Source organism: Lepidothrix coronata, unplaced genomic scaffold (assembly GCF_001604755.1).
Source record: "Lepidothrix coronata isolate B3197 unplaced genomic scaffold, Lepidothrix_coronata-1.0 Scaffold6, whole genome shotgun sequence".
NCBI lineage: Eukaryota > Metazoa > Chordata > Aves > Passeriformes > Pipridae > Lepidothrix > Lepidothrix coronata.
Window position 1 is genome coordinate 2,742,538 of NW_016690186.1, and position 19,489 is coordinate 2,762,026.

The following is a 19,489-nucleotide window of genomic DNA, read 5'->3' on the forward strand; positions in this document are numbered from 1 at the left end:
CTTTTCTTCCTTGTAAGATAAAAAATTTCATCATCATGGAAAGTTCAGTGGCCACATAAGTCTTTTAATTACCTCTTACAAATCTTAGAGAAAACATTTTTTATTCCTTAATCAAGACTATGGTTTTCATCTGGATACAAGGACGTACAGAAATAACTAATGATTGATGCAATTTGCAATATAATCATTAATGATAATGAGTGCTTGCACATGGGGTTCAGTTGTATGTGCAACCAAAAGCTCCATTTGTGAATTGACAGCAAACTGGAAGAAAGTCTGGGGTTTTTTTGTATTTTTGGAAAATACATGCATGCAAGTGACAATATATAATATTTGAAATAAAGATGGAACTCATCTTGCCTACATTCCAATATCTATTGAAGCTAGATGTCTATTCTCTTTTTAGAGTCAATGAAGAAAACTCGATATTGTTAGAAGGCTTTTCATCTTATTCTAAAACAGTAACCAAAAAGGTTTTTCTGAGTTATGCTTTTTAAGCACCTACTCTACTTGTTATGGAGTAGATTAGGTGTTCGCACCATACATTGCATCACATGTAATGTAATTTAAGAGATAAATCCCAGTTTGGGTGGTGATAGAGGCAAAATCTGTGAATTCAAACAAAAAGGAAGAAAAAAATCAGGCATTTTAAAGAAAGATTATTGAAACAATGAAATAATATCATTTGCAGAGGGGTACTCAGTTGCTAATGGGGGAATTGAGCAAGGTCTCTCTCTCCTTGAGAGAAGAGTATGTGGCTTTCAGAGCAGCGAACACTGAACACTGCTTGAAGAAATCCACAAGTTAAAGAATGGGAAAATGCCTTTGCCAGACACATATGCAAACAAGATTTATAAAACAGGACTAAGACCTGACACTGAAATTTTATTCTGAGCGTCATAAAGATTATATTAGTACCAAAATGAAAATTTAATGTGTTAAAATCTGACTTGGATGGATGGTGTTTCTCACCATAGTATTACCATTTTGCAGCAAAGTTTTCATAATGCATTAATTATCTCTGAATCCAGTATATGACTTGGAAAAGATGTCTTAAGATGTAAGTGTACTTCCTTTACCTTAGTTTTTTTGTAATTCTTTACATTCATTGTGGGCTTTTCAATCTTGTGAAATTTCAGGACTACTTACTTGCTCTGGTAATTAATGTAAGGATGATATGCCCTCCCTAGACAGTTATACAACCTATAATTTATGGACGTATATAACAGATTAAGATTTCACAGTCTCTAAGTTCTAATGTCAGGCTGCCAGTGGAACAGACTCTTCCCAGGTTCCACTGACTCAAAAGAGCTTTCTTTAAACAGTCAGTCTGACAGAATGTTACCTAAAATGTAAGTGCAGAAGTCTGAATTTCCATCTACAATGCCTCATTTTTCCAAATCTTCATATTTCAATTTTGCCAACAAGTGGTTTATTTCATTTGTATTTTTCAGTCTTTTTTCTTCTTTCATTTTCTCCAGCTTATCTGAAAGATTTGACTTCATCTTATTCATTATTGAAAAATAAAATAAATAAAATACTTTTGGACAGCCTTTCCCCTGGAACCAAAGCTGTAGGCAGCGCCAGTGTGCAGCTCTGGTGACACTGAAGGTGAATTCATCTGTTCACCACAGAACTTTCGCTGGCCAGAACTGAAGCACTACCAAATTATCCTGCTGGGATGTGGCAATATCTATGACTCTGAGGACAAATGTTTGTTCCTGATTAAGAAACACATCTTATATAGCCAACAAGATAACTCCATCTATTTTGCCCTATGTAATAAATACTGATGATTCTGGCAGCACTGAAGACCATTGCTTCTGTTGTGGACATTGTGTTATGAACCTTTCCTATTTGAAGTACAAATGACTCTACCATGTATTTATTTTTTAACACCCGAACATCATGGTGTAGATAGTAGAGGTCAAAAAATGTCATAATTTTCCTCAAAATGTACTTTTATATATCAAAAACCATGATTTAATAGCATTGTCTCTTTTACGATAGGAAATATGTGTTACTGTTTGTTTTTAATTCTTGTATACAAGTAATTTAATTTTTTTCTTCTGTAAGAGTTTTAATCTGGTTTGCATTTTCAACTCCTGCTTATGAAAAATTAGGTCTTTGTAGCTGTATCACACCACCTTTTTAACGCTTATATGTCTATATGTGGCACAATCTTTTGCTGGCAAAATATAAAAAATTAGAAATAAATCACAATTTTCTCTTGCAATGAAATTATATATAGATTTATTTTTTCATCTTATAGCTCAGGAATAAGGTCAATAACTAAGGGAAGGGAAATCATAAAGAACAGCCTCACTTTTAGAAGCTAAGCATTAATTTTCCTCACACCTCCCCTACAGTGAAGTTCAAATGCTACTGCATTGTACTGTAGTAATTTTGCCAGAAGAAGTCAAAGCTGCCCCTGGAGAGAACCAATATTTTGTGAAAGTTCTATGAAGCCTCTCAGATAAAAGGTAGCAGTTACTGGCAGCACTTTCTTCTTTTCTGACTGTAACACATATATAAAAGACTTTGCAAAAAGAGCAAGAGACACCAGTAAATTCTGAAGGACTCTACAGCTCTCTACAGTTTTGCTCATTGTGAAGAATGAAGAAAAATGAGTACAGTTATGTGAGAGACAAACCTTTATGTGTCAGATATTTGCATTCCATCTAAAGGAATATCTTCCCTAAAAATACAGAACGATTGGAAAATAAAGTATTCATTAAGGAGAAACTCTGAAGCTTCAGCAGAAGCTACACAAACATCAATCACTGCTGCCTCATTTCTAGAGGCTATCAGGCAATGAGAGACCAAAAGGAAATGTCAAAGACTGTGGTTGCTGTAGCTTTCGTATGAGATACATCCCATGACAATATCACATCTTCTGCAAGGTCTATGACTTCAAACATATCGTAGGCCATATAGTCTCACAGATTTCACAGAATATTCTGAGTTGGAAGGGATTCACAAGGATCATCAAGTCCAGCTCTTACACAAATGGTCCATATGGAGATCAAACCCATGATCTAGGTGTTTTTATTACCATTCTCTAACCAACCGAACTAATCTCAGGGTTGTTATCAGTAGTCATATGGAAAATAGATAATTAGCTAAGAAAACCACTCTTGTCATTGAATTTGGGAAGGTAAATGCATTTGAGTGTGTTTATGTAATGACAGATAAGTAACACGTGCCTGAAATAAAAATACTTCATCTCCCATCTGATGTACGTGGAGATGAAAAAAGTGTGGCGGTTCCCTTTTAAGCAGTGGTGGGGAAAAAATTGATAAATTAATAACAAAAAAGATAATCTGTAGATACAATTTAAAGCTGCTGTGAAAACAGATTGGGAGAAGGGCAATGAAGAACGTCGTAGCCTCCCTCTAACACCTTGACAGTAAAATAATGATATAACAAATTAATAGTTTAAAAACACCTCTGCTCATAAAATAGAAATATTTTTACTGGTCTGCACCCTGTAAAGTTCACCAGACTCAAGAAGCAAAGGGAACAGAAGAGAAGAATGTTGGCCTCTTATGCTGCTACTTTACAAGTAAAAGCAATCATGATAATAGATCATCCCTTTGTGGTTACAACACAGATGGAGGGGCAGGGCATATGCACAAAGCTCTAACAAATTATCGTGTACTGATGTGTAAGTCCTTCAGTTTCTACCATGTGGTGTTTCAGCTCTTTTTCTGCATAATTAAAAAAAAAAACCTCTAAAAGTAGTTGTTAACTAGATCATTCATTGCCCATCCTTTCTCTGCTAAGATTCACAAAAAACCACAGAATTTCACAATGTATGCATATTGACATTCAATGAATGATATGTGGAAAAATAATTTCAAAGTAGAATCAAAAACTTACAGACTGGCTGAGGCTGGAAGGGACCTCTGGAGGTCATACAGTTCAAACACCCTGCTGAGGCAGGACCACCTAGCACTCTTGTCCAAGACCATTTCCAGACAGCTTTTGAATATCTTCAAGAAGGGAAGTTCCCCTACTTCTCTGTGAAACTTGTCCCAGTACTCAGTAACTCCAAAAGTAAAATAGTGTTTGCTGATCATAGAATCATAGAATGACCTGAGTTGGAAGGGATCAGCTTAAAGGCCATCTAGTTCCAACCCCCTGCCATGGGCAGGAACACCTTCCACTAGACCAGTTGCTCAAAGCCCCATCCAACCTGGCCTTGAACACTTCCCAGAAAGGGGCATCCGTAACTTCTCTGGGCAACAGAGAACATGTTCAGAGACACCCTCCTATTTTTCAGTTTGTGCCTGTTGCTCCTTATCCTGTCACTGGACACCACTGAAAAGAGTCTGTCTGTGCCTTCTTTACAACCTCTTTTCAGAAATTTGTACACGTTGATGAGATTCCTCTTGAGCCTTCTCTTCTCTAAGCTGAGCAGTTCCAGCCCTCTCAGCCTGTCTTCAGAGGAAAGATGCTCCAGTCCTTTATTTCATGGCCCTTTTGTGGATTCTTTCTAGTATCAATATCACAGACTCTTTTTCTGAACTTGTGGTGTAGTGTTTCCTAGCATTTGTTTATTGAGTATCTGCAGGTTACATTAGAGTTTTCACAACTTTATGATTCTGTGGATTGTTCTGAAATATTACTGGAAGTATCAGGGCTCCTGTGGGCATCCAGCCATTCTGTTTGTAAAATGCATGACACTTTATATTATTTTATCTGTTCATTTCACTCTACACTGCCCTAGGCTCTGAAAATATGACTATCCCCTGCTCTGTCAAGTAACAAGAATATTCACACTGGGCAACTAGAAGGAGGAACATCTGGAAGATATGTTCTCATACCATAATTTTATCTAGAGAATGAAGACCTATATCAGCTCTTTATTGAACTGGTCAACAAACTAGCCTCCAGTGTTTAAAATGGATCAAACAGCCTATCCAGCAGTATCACAAGGCTAAAATGAAGACAGTTTTTCCTAAAATCATTTGTAGCACATCATCAGTTGCAATCTGTTTTACATAATCAGTGGGAGGAATTGTTATTCAGGAAACATTTTGAAGTCCTCCTAAACCTAGTCAGGAAAATTGCCAAAATAGATAAAGAAATAATTTAAAAAACAAAAAACAAACAAAAAAACCCAACCAACCAACCAACCAAACAAAAACCCACAAAACAAAACAAACCAGAAAATTGCACTTGTTAAAAAGAAATAGATACTCGCTTTTGATCCAGTTCAGTGATGATAAAAAACCACATTGAAATGGCCTGAAGTCTGTAACAAGTAGGAGGAAACATCAAGTGACTGTTGGTGCCTGTGGGAGATGTGATAACATGAGGTGATAAAACCTCTGATTCAATGAGTTTTGCAGAACATGTATAAACCACAGAAAAGTGAATTGTGGGAACAGAAGGCAATGAAAAATGAAATCAAAAGGAAATCCTGATTAAACAAAATTGAAGAATACCAGAGCATAAGAAGTACCATGAGAATTCAGACACTCTTAAACCAACACTAAAAATCTGATCAAATCTCATTTAACCACAACTTTGCTTCTTTGTACTAGTAGCAGCAGCAATTTGACATGTATATATTCTGTAGCTCTTGATAATAAAATTACATGTTCATTGTCTTTATAGTTTGAAGCACCATGGTGAAACAGGATTGTTATTCACACTCTTTTTAAGGACTCTCTGGTCCATCTCCTGTAAGAACCAATTATTACAGACTACCTACTACAGAACAAGCTAAACTAGAGTTCCATAGTTGCTTTTGGACAGAAATACAATACCCATTGCAAATGTTTTTAATTTTATGGCCACCATGCTCTATATGATTTTTTTCCATGGGTAATCATGTAGAACATGTGCTACATCCATGGAGAAGGAGAAGGAAATAAAATGGAGCACCAAAAGCAAATATTATAAGAACAAAGTTTATTTTAAGGGGTGGAAGCTTCTTACCCCTCACTCTATTTAACTTTCTCAGCTGGTGTCTCCAATTACATTCAACAGCACAAAAACACAAAAGCATAAAAATTTGCACAAATCATTACAAGCAGCTCTTCTGAATACATAATTTTTGTTTTATCATTATACTTGATGTTTAGACAGCTGCTGTTTTTCCAGGCAGTCCTGGTTGCTGTTGTATATCTTGCATGGAATTACGTAGACATGTTTGTGTGAGAAGGTTTTATGAAAGTATCAAAAGATCAAATCAGTTTAATGCTTACATTTTGAGTTTTCCAAGGGTCAAGACTCACAAGGACAGAAATACTCCCTTAAAAATGGTGACTGGCAAAACAATGTATAAATCAAGAAAATTTATATCCTATATAGTCCAGACAATAAACCAGAAACAATAGCCATAAAACCTGCAACAGCTCTGTCCTCCCAAGCATTCTACTTATTTCATAAGTAAATCTACAAAGTATAGAAAATTGATACACATGCTTCTATTATTAAGCATAATCAAGGAATAACACAAGCATTTGCAGTCAGTTTCTACCCCACATCCCCCTGCATAGCTAAGATGCATGCACATATGTCAAATTTAATAATACTTGCTCTTCCTTGAGCTTTCATTATTGGTGATGTAGGTTCCTTAGAAAACCTGACAACATCCTATGGAAAACTTGTCTCTAATTTCAGATGTGCTTACAGGTAAGCCAAATTCATGTGAATGCACCTATTTGACCCTCAGTGATTTTGAAGACATTTTTACGTTGTCTTCATTCTTTAGAACTAACACAAGGTGCAATGGTAATTACATTTTCTTTCCTAAGGTCCAGGTGGTCAAAGTAAAGCTGTGTGATCTATGACCAAAAAAAGGTGATTTAAGATTTCCAGTGTAACTGTCTACCCCAAAACTTCTATGAACAATACAGTGTTATCATAAAGAACTAAATGTATGTGCCCACAGTGACTACGTTTCAGCTGTACTTATAGCCTCTGTCTTGTCTACACAGTCTACTTTAGACTTCTCAGTTTCTGAGATGACTAGTCTTCCATGTTTCGGAAGGCCAAAAAACCCAGCCAAACTTCTCCTATACTCAGCACAAACAAATGGCCTACAGTCAGGAGAGGTTTATCCAACAAAATCACCACCCAGTTAGAATCGAGAGACAGTTGTCAGGTACTTACAGTTTCAGGAGAATCCCATGTGTCATAGCTTCTAAAATATCGTCATTACTTAGAGCCACAAAAGATGGGAAAGTTATATAGCAATAAGCATAATAACATAATCATTTCTAAAAAGATATAGTCTGCTACAAAAATAGGAAATCCCTAAAATACACATCCTGTACTTTTACAACAGAGAATCAACACTGTGGATGAAGGTTGCAGTACATACATAGTAGTGAAACAAGAGCAAATGGAGATGATGTCTTTATTGACATAAGCCAGAAAGAATCATACACAACAGTACAGAGGACACAGACAGAGAGTTAATCTTTTCTCATCTGAATATTCCAATCTATTATTTTTCCTGATGGATAGAACTGTCACAGTAAAATTATTAAATAAAGAAGATTGTAAGCATTCTTTTTCTCAGTAGTTTGTTTCCATAGATCAAAATTTGGCACTAATAAAATATATTTCAAACATGATCAATTCGTATGTACAAGAAGTATTTGCAAACTGTTGTGTTTCAATATAATGATCTCTTTAAACAGACATGAAGGACAGAATGTATGCATCATAAGTAATGAAATATCATTCCAAATGGCATTTCATGGCATTCCCCCAATCAATCTAACCCAAAACAAACTAGGCCATTTTTTTATGATGCATGTTATAAATTAAAATGTTTGCATTCAATCAAAAAAATTACAAATTCAATCATTTTGAGCTTTGCTGTTGAAATGTAAGAAAAAATATTTGTACTTCAGATCACTCACTGAGTTGTTTGGCAATGGTGCTTGTTATTGTCACTCAGAACACGTGACAGTTGTAATCAGCTCACCAGGTAGGTCTTAAAATAAGTAACTATTATTTATCTATGACATATTTCTGCTATCTACTTTCCCTATTAAATTTTCCTCCTGAATATCTGTATAGAATGTATTCACTATAGTTAAAATTCCCTATCCTAAGTGTAAGATAAGATTTTTTTTAAAAAACCCATAACTTTTAGTTGCTGGATATCCAACGATCCTGATTCATTCATGTAGCCATTATCTCTTTCAAGTGACAAGTTTATTCTTCCAAGGTCATTAAAAAAAAGCTCCATGTAACCATAATTTTCCCATATCTTTGAATGTCCTTTAATATGGAGCAGAAATCCTGTCTTTCCCCCAGCCATTTTTAATTCCTCTCTGCAACTCTCTTTATTCCTCCTGAGTTAAGTCACTGGGGAACAGCAGATTTCACGAGACCTGATGGACATTATGTGGAAAACAGAAACTGTTTTCTGGACTCCCAGAAAATAGTTTTGTACAGCATAGGGAAAACACAGGGACCTAGTGTGAAGACTGTATTGAGTCCAATATTTAGCCTATGGTGTTACAAGTGAGAGACATCTCTTTCTTTGTTAATGCTTTTACTCTGAGTGTATGACTTCATGCATAACTCAGAGATAAAGAAACCAATAGAAAATAATTCCATCATCAGATCTTTTACACAGTACCTACTGAAATGGACATAACTCAGTCTGACTATTTCATGCAGAAAGGAACCACCTAGTAACCCCTTACTTCATCCTGCCAATGAACTACCTGCAGTCTTCACGTTATCTGACTGAAAAAAACCAGCATAACTGCTGTAGTTTGATGAAAAAGGCCACACAACTTCGCCATAACACAAAAGCCAGATTGCAAACAAATTATAAAGAGAAAGTAAGTCACGTAATATTTTATGAAATCATGCAACGTGACTTTCAATTAGATTTATTCCAGAGTATGTTCTCTACAGATGTAAAGTTAGTTTATCAGCTCACAGCATTTAGGATGTTCTAAATTCTTGCATATATTGAGAAATAAGAAAGAAGGCACAGCATTCTATAAGCAAATTGTTTTCTTTCCTCAGGCTGTTTTCTTGCAAAATAGAATCTATTTTACACTACTCTATATCAAAAAGTAATTTTCTAATGTTAAGCTGGCATATCTCTTCATAATTCTGCTCTTATAACAAAAGCTTCAATATTTCTCATGCTTTAAACACTTGTAATTGCTCTAAATCTCCGCAATCAATGTACTCTCTCTCTGAGGTTAGTGTAGTACACTCATTTAAGTCTTCGATTATAAACTGGAGGATAATAAATGTTAATATTCCTGTCAGCAATTCAAAATAGTTTGCAGGTATACTGATGTACAGAACTCTAAACAGAAGTCCAAATGTCCTGATTTGTTTCTGCTTAAATGTATTGAAATTTTGCAAGTGTATGCAAAGACTAAATGGTTTCATTTTTCCACTATTTTTTTATATTAGATTTTCAGTTTTCCAGCTGCTTATAACAAGTTTTGGTCAGCTATCCCTGCTTCCCTTCTTTTTAATTTTTTGTTTTTCCTTTTGTCTAATTGAACTTTAATTACATTTTTGTAACAGAAAACCAAACCAAACCAACAAACCCCAAACCAAACCAAAAACAAACAAATTAAAGCAAACAAAAAAAACCCGCAGCACGTGAAGCAAAGTTGTTTTTAAGCCTAACTTAACAGCAATACATGTGACACTAATGGAAACAGCCTTAAACTGAGAATCACAATCTCCTGACTCTAAGAACAAGATTACTCTCTTTGTTACAGACAACCAGAAAAGAACTTCATAGTAATTTTCTTGCAACCTTGTTGTATTCAGCTTGTTCACAAATGTATCATTTTTAATCTCAAAATTATTTAGGTTATTTACCCTGTGTTCTTCCCATTGGAAGCTTATCCTTTAACCTTACTGGCTTAGTCTATTTTCTTCTTATTTCTAATTTAAACACATTTGTGTCCATTTCATGAAATGTTGTCCATATCTCAAGCTCCTTTTATTGAACTTTGTTCTTTTCCATGTGTTTGTCTCTGCAGGAAAGAGTCCAAAATCTTTCACATTTATTTTGTACCACGTTAAACAAGCTGCTAGTTTTCTGGAAAATCTTTCTCAAACTTGCCTCACTTTCTGTGACTGACTCAGCTTCCTGATTCAGGAAAATACATGGGAAATATGAGGAAATAAGTGGAAAATACAACATCAATCAGGTCAGAAGTTATTGTCTGTATAATCTACCCATCACTGGTTCTTCTGTAGCTGAAACTCTGCATGGCCCACAGAGAAACCCACTGCCATGACCCCTGTAGTTAAATCATAGGATCTTAATCCAGTTAGGTTGACTATTGTTCAGGTTATTATTCAGTGATGACTTGTGCAATTAAAAGCTTGCCCAGGATTTAAGTATTTTGTTCCTTGTGCATTACAGGCTTTCCATTTTCAAATGATACATGTAAGCAAGAAGTTTTTGTATATCCTATGTGCTTCTGCATGTGCCTCCTCCACAAATCGTCTGAAACTCTGGCAGTGCATAAGGGCAGCATACAGATCTCCAGAACCCATTCTGTAGGACACTTCATGGCAGTATTTCATCAGCTAGTGATAATGGCAAAGGACAGGCTAAAGACTCCTTTACTGCTCTTGTATCAGTGCTTAAACACAACATGAAAGCCTGGCTTTTTTCATTCAGCAAAAGACCCACAATGCCTAGTTTTCACACCTGTAGGTTAGACAAAATAGCAGTTAACACAGACCTAGTAAATTCTTCTCTCAGTGTTTAAGATTCTTAATGAATGGGAGCCAAATAAACTCAAAGGTGTGTGGCAAGGTATTCCTCATGATCCTTCCTCAACCAAGAACATAACTACAAGCTTGGTATTTAAATTTCTTAACAGCTGACAGTGCTCTGAGATGCAACACTAAAAATACAGGAAATAGTAATAATAAAAGGTCTATTCCATGGATACACTGAATTAACAGAGTTGTCACAAGTTTCTTTGGTCAGTAGCATACAAGAAGAACAATGTCATCAGCATCATATCTGGCCACCCCTGCTATTCCCTCCAGCCCTGAAATTTCAGGTATTCCCTGAAAGGGTAGGGTTTTTCTGTGGTAGAATTTTAGAAGTAAATCCAAAGTAAAATTTAATTAGACACTTTCATTCTGTCATTCAGAATGAAACCAGTAGAATTCAAATTAAATCTCTTTTACCGTCCTTATGAATATACAAATATACTCTTCTGAATTTACAGGAAAGCATTAATATTCATGGAAAGTTAAGCAAATGTTCCAGTAACAGAAGGGGTTATTTCACAATAAGGTTACAGATAAATAAAATACTGACAAGAGCAACTAGTAAGAAAGGGGAAGAGAGAAGTTAATACTTACTGAAGAGTAAGTATAAAAAAATGGACCAAATTCATCCAATATTCCACAAAGAGTCTAATTCTTTCCAGAGAAGGAGTAGTTTGGATCAGGAGTGAAGAATTCAGCATAATTGTAAAAGCCTCTTTATCTCCTGGTGTATGGCCCTATTTCAGGAACAGGTTACTAGCATTGTCAAAGCAGGCATAACAGACCAATTTTGTGATTTATAACCAAATTTACAACAGTTATAACCAAATTTACAACAGTTACTCTTTCCCATTCTTTTCCCTTTATTGAATCTTTATGTAATATATTGAAGTAATACCCATAAATATAGCAAAGTAATATAATGTCTTGTTTGCAATACGATAAAGTACATGCACTTCTCTCATCTATCCAAAAACTCTAGTATTAAATTAACCCCCTGTCCTTCTAGTATAAGTTGGAATTTCTTACCTGGAAATCGTGTACTTGAAATACAACAAAACCACTAAAATGGCTCAATTCTATTCTATGTCTCACTGCTTTGTAAACAGGAAAGTAATTTTTATATCAATTTTCTCAGCAAACCAAGATGATGCCAAAAGAATGTCTGTTTTAAAATTCTAATCTTGAAAATCTAATATATATATATGCACACATATATAATTTTTATATATATGCATGTATATGAAACATAGAAAAATATTTAAATATATTAAAAAATATTAAAAAAAAAATAACCCAAACCTGAAAACTTGTAGTTTAGGTACATAAAGTTTCATTTTCTTTACATGCTAATCTTGGACTACACAAACTATGATGAAATCTGACAGAATGATTCCATAATGCACTGTGACAATGAAATAATATGGGAAATGTCATTCAGCATAGCAAAAACAATAAAAAACACACAGCTGTAGCTTACTGTGTTCAGAAAAATGCTAAGGAAATTGAGCAAGGTTAAGGAACAATACCTCAATCTTCAGAGAAAATAGTTTGCAGAATCTCTATGCTCTAGACAGAAAGGTGTCCTTTTATGATGTCTTTTATTTTTATGAAATACTTCATGCAATCTGGTTCTAAACATTTGAATGAGCAGAATATTCTTAGCATTAAATTTTTACAGGAATTATTCTTGTATTTCAAAGAAATTACAGGTTTGTAAATTTGCCTTATTAAAAGGATACCAAAGCATGGCTATGGATTGCTTTTTGGAGTTGAATAAAAAACAGTTTTCAAATGTGCAGCTACTGTTACTTTTCTTTTTTAGTTAGGAACGAAGTGACTGTAGATTTACGAATTCTTGTCAATGAACATTTTGTTTCTCTTCTCATGCCTTCTCCACTCAGAGCACCCTCGCCCCCCCAGAAGAATCTGCCTACAACAAACCGACTTTTCCTCTCAAAGAAAAGAAAGTTTTTATTCTTAAATGATTAGCAGGGTATAAACCCATTTTTTATGGGTTTTTTTTTGCATTTTATGTTCACATACAAAATTCTAAATATTATTGCTATGATTGATATTATTGCTACATAAATATTGAGCTAATTTATGAATGAATGTGGAACTGAATCAGCTTATAATAAATCTGTAGCAATATAAGCCACATGTATTCAGAATGTTTACAATAATTGAAAAATATATTAGGTATCTTGTAGTGGTTCAGAAAACCCACTTTCTAAGCTCATAAATACAGAACTGCTTTTTATAGGACTGTTAAAATGAAGTATACTGTTTTTACAGGGTATTTAAGGTATATTAAAACTGAATTACTTTAACATGTAAGCAGAAGTAACATAAACCACTTGAAACAGAAATTCAACTCGGATTAAAATCTCATTGAAATAAATAAATACCTCAGAAAAAAGGAACTGTTAAAAACTGCATTCTCAAAATTGACTAGAGAAGTGAAAAAGGAACATAGCCATGAAGTTAAAGACTTGCAATTTTATTAAAATATGACCATATGCTTTACTAATAAAATGCAGTTACAACTACTCCATAGAAGGGTGGTATGAATGCAAGAATAAGAGCAGCAATTTGGAAACTAAAACTAAAAAAGAGCACTTCATAACTCTGGGTTGTGGTTAAAAGAGAAATCATTACATTTGACCTAGTACCTCAGGTAACTACTTGTTCAGTACTTAATAAATCTCCCCTGAGGCCAGAAAACTTATGTAATAAGGAAAAAGTAGGCCAAGACAGCTTCTCAGGTCAGGAGTATTTTATTCTCACACAGTATTTTGATTTCTACTCAAGATTTTAGGCAATCAGAGATTGGGGTGGTTTTCCCTTTTGACTTCCTTTGGAAACTACTAAAGATATTCATAAAACTATTTTCAATCTCTGTTAGAAACAGAGGTCAGAGATATGCCTCTGAAGAGGTAGGTAAATGAGAAGAAAATCCTTGCCAAGAATACAGTGTCAGCAGTTGGATGAAGATGTAAAGTAGAATAGGATTAGGAAAAGTTGCCTGGAACTGCCAAGAGCTTCTGCATAAATTAAATTCCTGGAATAGAGGGACTGCTGTAGAAGGAATGGAGGTGAGGAACCTTGAGGTTGGTTGTGTCTTTAGCTTGGAGAGCAAGAGCTACCTGGCTAGAGCTGAAGAAAGAGGAATTGACCTGAAAAGGTGAAGGAAAAAAGATGGATTGTAGTAAAAAGCAAATTCTCCATTAGTTTGTTGGAAAGATAAGGTCTTGGAAAGTCTTTGATTGAGAAATATTCAGGGGATGTAAAATTCTTGGTTAGTAAACACTCAAGGAAGTTAGGGCATGATGCCATGGAATGTTGGTGCTAAAAAATAACTCAGGAGCAGTTAATTAGGGGTGAGATAAGGAAAGGGTTTAATTGTGCCAAGGCAATAGGTGTTACAAGATGCACGCGCAGCTGTGCCCAAGATGTTACATTTTATAGTATTATCTGTCCAATCCCAAGTGTGTCCACCCCGTAGCCTTTGCTCTGGACCGCCCCGGGTCCACCCCCTTAGAATTGAGTCTGGGGTGCATTTCAGGACCACCTCTTCATCATTCTTCATCATCTTCAGAGCACAAAGGATATACAGTCACCTAGTTCTTGACTCTGTTTTGTTATTCAGGCCCTGATATGGGTGTTCTCTAAACAGTCTAGGCCTTTCCTTGACAAGAGACTAAACATTGCCACTGAATTCAGGGGTAGATTTGATATGGGGAGCATAGAATGGGGTAAGAGGGTTAAGGAATATGTAAACTACTTGTACTACAGGGAAAGGGAATGAGGGCTGCTGCTTCTAAAATCTACTTCTACTACTTATAAAACTTATAAAGCTTACAAATTAGAAAAATAAAAAACGAATGGGGGCTTTAGGCATCAGGCAGAAGGAAGAGACCTCTGAGTCACTTACTTCAAAGCACTCTGTACCTGAATATTTGCATTGGGAGCTTGAGTAAACCCACACAAATTGCCATATTTTTGGTATGCATTCCATATCTTCTTGTATGAGACTTTTGTAAAGGCTGTGGTGGGTTTTTCTTCCCCTCAATATAAGAAAACTTCTTTTTTGTTCAATAGGTTCAGTTATAATAACAGTGGAATAAAAGTTGATTTATAGAAATCAGAGTGCATTTATTTTTCATTGCTAAATGCTAAATTTCCCATTATTATCTCTGGTAATGGTAGCTGTGTTCTATACTTTTTAAATCTACAGATTTTTTAACTACAAATCAAATTTAAATGATGCTTTAACAACAGTTAAAGGGTACTTCAATGATGTGTAAATAATGTGCTCCGAAAGAATGAACAGTGATTGGGGAATCAGTATGTGTTAAAGTAATGATTCATGGCATAATCATTCTCTAAATATTTGATTCACACTCAAGAAAGTTTACAAACCATTCATTTGCACTTCTTCGTCTCTTGGTTTCATCCTAAAAATTATATTTTTGAGCGCATTTACTCACCAAATTGCTTCTCAGAGTATGTAAATACCAGGTTCCATGCATCTCTTTAGGCATACTTCTCTTTCCTTTTTCTGTGGATGGTTGGGGGTTTTTTGTTTTAATTTGGTTTTTTGTTGATGTAAATAGAACAAATATATTTCTCTGGCAAAGACAAAACTTTTTCTAGAAGAAAAAATTCAAACAATGAATTAATTGTTCTAACTCAAAGGTATGAATAAAAAATGTTTAGAAGCATGAATGAACTTATAGTTGACCTAATGAAAGCTCAGTGGAACATGAAGACAGCTTCAACTGGCTGCATTATTGATGATGAACAAAAAGCAGTTACACAGAACATTGAGTTGAAGAGAATAGAACATTGTTTTTCAACTTCATGTACAGTTAGATGTTAAAGCTTCATTATCTAGGTGGATCTTTGGGAGTTATTTGTACAGAGGTTACTTATGCATGGGAGGCTTTATCTCTTGCTAACAACACTAGGTTTTGTGCAGTGTGCCTTAATAACAAGACCTGTACAGACTTTTGCCCACCCTTTCTTCCCTTTGCCTACCACTCCAAGACAGACGTGGAACTATTTTTAAGCCATCTGGATTCATTAGCAATTTCAAAAAAAAGAGTGCAGATTAATGCAGTCACTACTACTTTATTATTAAAGTGCCTAAAGCAATAAAGGCTAAGTCAAGCTATAGGGACTGTTCCTAGGCACATAATTAGATAACAAATGTAGAGTTCAACCACCTTTTCCATAACAACAAATGGCCAATGCTGCTACTGAATTAGGGCATTTTAAGGTAAAATACTGGTAGATCAGGCAACAAATTGGAAATATACTGACATATCAGTGGACAACAAAAATCTTAAAAAAAAAAAAAAGAGTTTTTAAAAGTTTGGGCTTAATTTGTAAAGGCCCTAGGTTTTATTCTTACTCTTGCTGGCATAGCCCAAGCCTACTACTGTAAAATACTTATAACAATGTGAGAAAAAGTCACTGCCATAAAGTGGGTGTGCAGAGGAGGGAAGCTTCACACAATTTTGATTGTTCTATGTGATCTCTTTTGTGTTTACCTACATCAATGGACAAAGAGGGAATGAAAAGACACCTGAGCTGGGCTCTGCACCACTCTTTAAGAACTAAGCTAAGTAAGAACTAAGCAGCCCTTTCTTTAGTTACATCTTCCAAACATGACCTGTTGTTAGGTCAGAGACTCTTTCAGTTCAAGGTGTTAGAACTCAATTTCTTGTGCAAACTGCCTGAACCCTTCACTTTGAACTCAAAGGCTCAGACATTCCTAAAATATGTGACTCAGTGGATTTTTTTTAAAGAATATAAAAGATAAGAAGTGTATGCTTTTATCATGTAGTTTTCTATCATGCAAGATACAACTGGCAGGAAAACTACAGGGGTTTTTTTCATAATTGTACACAAAAGGAACATATATTATTAGAAATATACAAGTCCTTCTTTTGCTTTTCAGAAGTTTTTTTTTCTTCCCATTTTTCCAACAGATGAATTAAACATTACCTCTGTTATTCAAGCAGCAATCTTATTTTGTTGTGCATGAAGAAAGAAAACATTGCAATTGTAAAGAAAAACAAATTGGAGATCTAAAAAAGATTTTTAATCTTCCACTGGAATTTAGGGACAGGGCTAGAAACTGCTTCTACTACTTCTACATGCCTCTGAAACAAAAGGCCTATCTAAATCATAGGTTGGGCTTTGTCTCTTGTTTTACCATAGACATTGATTGAACAATCATTTTCCTGGAAAGCTTGGACAACTGGTAGAGTAACAAAAGGAATATTTGACCCTTCAAAACTAAAGCACTTCAAACGTGATGACGTTCATATCCCAAGACTGAAGCAGAAAATTGAGGGTTAGCACTAATGTAACTACTTAAACCTTGTTATTTTGTTTGGTTTTGCTAATGTTGCTTAATCTGAATACTTGCATAATCGTTAGGCAAAAGATATTTCATTGAATCACAGAATATGCTGAGGTGGAAGGGACCCATCAGGATCGTTGAGTTCAACTCCTCACCCTGCGCTGGACACCCCAAGAATCACACTATGTGCCTGTTTCCCTCCTTGATATTCAGTTCCTGGTCCTTCCACTTACAGACATGAAGACTCCCAGACCTCTTCTTTCTATTTATGAGTAGCTTATTATAAAAACAGAAGAGATGACATTTTTTTTCCTTTTGCAGATTTTAAGGTGAAAATCAAGATTTAAGCAAAAAATATAACTCAATATCCTCTTCCCCTATAGTTCCTTCCTGACTGCATTGTTGTAAAGCAGGACAGGTCACAAGCTTACATTCTTTTCCTTTGCAGGTCAGATTTCATCAAAGCAAGACTGGGGTTTTGGGTTGGTTTTTTATGGTTTGGGACTTTTTATGTTTGTTTTTTTTGGTTGGTTGGTTTGCATTTTTCTGTTTGTTGTTTGGAGGTTTTTTTTTCTACTGTTGAACTAAAACATGTGCTTTAAACAAATCTAACAAACCTGATTTATATTTCACATGAAATCAAGAAACTAAATTAAAAGATGTCTTGATATACTGTGCCCTCTGGCATTATATAATTAAATTCCAGGATTTTCTTAAAAGAAAAAAAAACCAAATTTTTAGGGAACCAAAGACTTTTTAGATACAAGGAATGAGATTTTCCATTTGGGTCAAGCTTAACTATATTATGGATAATACAGGCACTGGATACAAGTAGAAATCTAGCGTGATATGGCTACATCTGAGTGGGCAAATGTTGGTCAGGAGCATGTCTGTAGCATGAAACAGTTGTGCTGGGAATGTAATTAAATGAAGTGTATTTCAAATGTTTCTACTAAAGACTAACCGTGGATTAATAATGGCCAGTCTTCACGAGCGAAGATTTGGGAAAGGTCATTAACCCTTCGAGCCTGCGCAGTGGATTTTTTAGGTGAGACACAGCGTGCGCTGAACTGAGCCCACCCTTTAATCCTGAGGTTCATCTGCCGGGGCCGAGCAAGCTTGGACAGTGGCAGTGAGGGTCTCAGGACGTAGGTTTGTTTAGAGTGACCTTTTCTTAGATGGATTGCCTTACAGGGCTGACGAGCTCCATCTGCCCGGGGGACCGGGAATCGAACCCGGGTCGCAGTGGTGAGAGTCCTGCACCCTAACCACTAGACCACCAGGGGCCCCTCAACTGTGGATTAGTGTAAATCTAATCAACTGAACAACCACTAAAAGATGGAGTGTAGTTTCCAGTCAAGTTTCATCCAAAGGAAATCGAGTCTGAGCACTCCCATACCACATGCACACAAACCAAAGCACTGGAAACTTTGATAATTGGTATTAAGAGTTTTGCTTCAGACATGCCTTTCTGATGCAATGCGGACACTTCTACCAAAATTGACACTGCGGGCTGAGGATATGCTTCTCCTCTGCCTAATAAATCTTACAACAGAAATGCTGTGTTCCCAAAAATGCTCTTTCAGCTTCAGGAAATCTCATTCTAGGACCTTAATGTGGCATAGGCTGCTCCACTTAACTAACGTTTTTTCAATAATTTGCAGGATCAATTTTCTGTTCTGCATAAATGCAAATTAATACACCAAAATATCTGGGAAAACATATATCTTTTTAGAATATATTAATAATTTATATAAGATTTCAGTGAGTTCAAAACAATGAAAAATCTAGGCCTAGCAACACATACTAGTAAATACTAAAGACAACTGGAATGAAAATTGAAATATTACAAAATGTAAATTAACATCTACTGAAACAAATACCATGACCTGACTTTCCATCCTCATGGGAGTTGCTTGGGGTTTTTTTGCTGCTTGGTGTCCTACAGTTAGTTGTTTCCACTTACAAGTCTCAGTGTGGTTAAACAGAGACTTTCAAATCATGCTGCTATACACTGCTGTCAGCATGCATCTCTCTCAGCAAAAAAAACCCCAAAATTAGATATTCTAGATGCATTCCAAATTAAGAAAACCACTACTTGTATGTTCATGATTAATACATAATTCTAGGTGAGTTACTTCCACATTGTGATCCTTGCACTTAAATCATGTAACACTTCCACCACAAGAATATGGTTAGAATATACACAGGAACACAGATTTATACAAATTCCAAAGATGCTCTGATTCACATATTGTTTCATTCCCTATTAGTTACCAGTACTAATATTGTCTTATTTCAGACTTGAGGGAATAGTATGTTTAATCTGGATCTTGAAAAGAAGTTCTGGCATGCAGTTAA